Below are 2646 nucleotides of genomic sequence, written 5' to 3'. Positions count from 1 at the left end.
TTAGAAAATTGCTAACCATAGCCCTAATCATGTCACTTTTCTTGCTGAATATTAACATATTAATATATTAATACAATACTATATGCTGTCCAATATTTACTATTTGACGGTTTCCATATGCAGTTTCATTTTTATTAAATTTTAAAGTGTATATATTATATGTACTAGCGCACAAGGTCTTAGGACTTTGACTTCTTTCTTTTGGGACTCGGTTCCAAGGATTTAGAATGCTATTACTCGGTTCCAACAATTATATTTATGATGTTTAATACTTGTTTGCTCATCAAGCTAAATTAAGTGACATATATAACATATTTATGTTTTGTTATTCTCTATAAACTTATGACTATGATTGATGTGTAATTCTTGTTTGTTTTCCAATCCCAAATATAATTGGGGATTGCAAATGAGGAGATTCATACTTTAGCATCTCCTTATGGAGATTGATTTTGTTGTTTTCTTAACTCGACATTGTCCTAAGCAACTCAATTATCCGTAATGCTAAGCTTAATACATTTTAATATCACATGCGGCATATGTATAAAATAACATTGAAACAATTAGGAGCTTGTATTTCCAAGAATCAAGATACTAAGAAGAACCATGATTCATGGAAGTGGAACGGAGTTTATCCGGTGCATATGCATCGGTATGTAGTATGTACAATCTCATAATATTAAAATTGTCAACATTCAACCATATAAATTTAGTCATCCTTTAGGAGTTAGGGGATGCGGGGATCGTTCTATCTTGGACTTAGCCCTTTCGAATCTCTCTAAGCGAGAAAAAGGTAGCCTACTTTGTAGTTGATGGCTAATCCCCAAGTCATGGTTCTTTCTAACAGCCTTGTGTGGGTTTAGAACTAAACATAAGGTTACTATTGTAGTCTAACGATTACACCTTATGTGTAGTTCGATTTGTCTAATCTATTATAATCCTTTTGTTAAAAAAAAAATCTGTCATCCAAAACACGAGTGCATCTCATATACTGGTGGATTGTAAAATTATAAAATTATAGCCTCCCGCTGTGCTGATTGATCGAGTAGAGAAGTCGACAGATGACAAGTTTTGAGTTTCACTACGTTGGGCTCTGTCATCATGTTGTGACCCAGTATTGGGATAATCAGAGTAGAATTGGGCACACCACCACAGTAGAAGTCTGTTAGGTCTGTTCACTTTGTTCCTGATTTTCCTTGGACCTTTTACTTCAAGCCCAAAAGTCCAGAAGCAACACCTGTCCAAACTTCTCAACCATGGTGTGAAATTGTACGTTAGCACTTAAGTGCTAACTTGAGCACATTCCATAATTTAATTATAATATGATATTCATAGCTAAGTATTTTTTTCAAAGATAATCTTAGCGGGTCATTTAGTACTATAATTTAGTAATATTCTTCTCCACTTGTGAGTAGGTTTGAGTCTCATAAACAGTGTGTTCGCAACTAATTTATTCACCGGCCTCCTTAATGTAAATATAACTTTGTATAAAAAAATCATCTTAGCAAAAATTCACCCTAATCTCAAATAAAAAATCATTTAGCTATTTAATTCTTGTCATGAACATTTCATTATTTCACACATCGTGAAGCGATTTTAAATAAATAGTTAATACCCGTATTTTTTTTTTTTTAAAAGGCCAGCAAGTTGTGTTATTACGGTAGTCCATCTTTTCAAGAACCAGGAAGACTTATAAAGGCATTTCAACCTTTCATGTCCACCATTGTGTGATTCACCAAAGCAAAAAAATCAAACACAGAACATGCCATGTCGAAGACTGAAATTCTTCATCAACCACTAAAATATCATATCAACCTACTAACTGACGAAGAACTACTATAATTCCATATCTCCATCTATATAGTGTGATGCCCACAATTTCATTGATTCCCTCCTCCATCTTGATTTATTAATAAAATGGATGGATGAATGATTAGTGGTGGTGGCGGCGGCCGTGGCGGTGGCGCTTTAGCTTTAGTGGCTTTTGTTTTTTGGCATATCAGCATGTGGGGGCACCTAACCTTGTAATCATGCACCCTCTCTCCCTAATCATTTTTGGACTCGTATTTTCTGATTTCTGTGTCAATAATAATATGACAAATAATTTGATTGAATTAAATCCTTTTCTTTTCACATGGCCTCCAGCCTTTTCATGTTTTTATGCTTTTTCAATTATTATCTATCTTCTTCCATCCCACAATTGCAATTCAATTATTTATTTTTATTTTTTTAGATTTATGAATAAATAATTGCAATCAGCCAGATGAGTGCATGTGAAGTTATGGAAGTGACTGGAATTTGGAGGTCCCTCTCCCTCTCTCCTCTCTCTTTCTCTCTCTAGAGATGAAGAAAGTTCCAAGTTGTCTATCTTCTAATGTTTTTGCACCTTTTAACATGGAGAGATTCCCATATGCTCAAATTAATCATGTCCATGACCAATTAAACAACTCACTTCATTCTCTATTCCATTAATCATTTAACCCATAAATAATATTAATTCAATCCTTAATTTCATAGTCTAGTGATTTTCGCACTCCCGTTTTCCACTTCTATACTCATCTCTTTTATTTTTATCAGCTGATTTTCTTTTCATTTCCTTAATTTTTTTTTTTTTTTATAAAGGGGACCAACTAGTGACTTTGCTGCAGC

The sequence above is a fragment of the Pyrus communis genome, chromosome 17 (genome assembly GCF_963583255.1).
Source record: "Pyrus communis chromosome 17, drPyrComm1.1, whole genome shotgun sequence".
Lineage (NCBI taxonomy): Eukaryota > Viridiplantae > Streptophyta > Magnoliopsida > Rosales > Rosaceae > Pyrus > Pyrus communis.
This window is presented reverse-complemented; position numbering follows the sequence as displayed.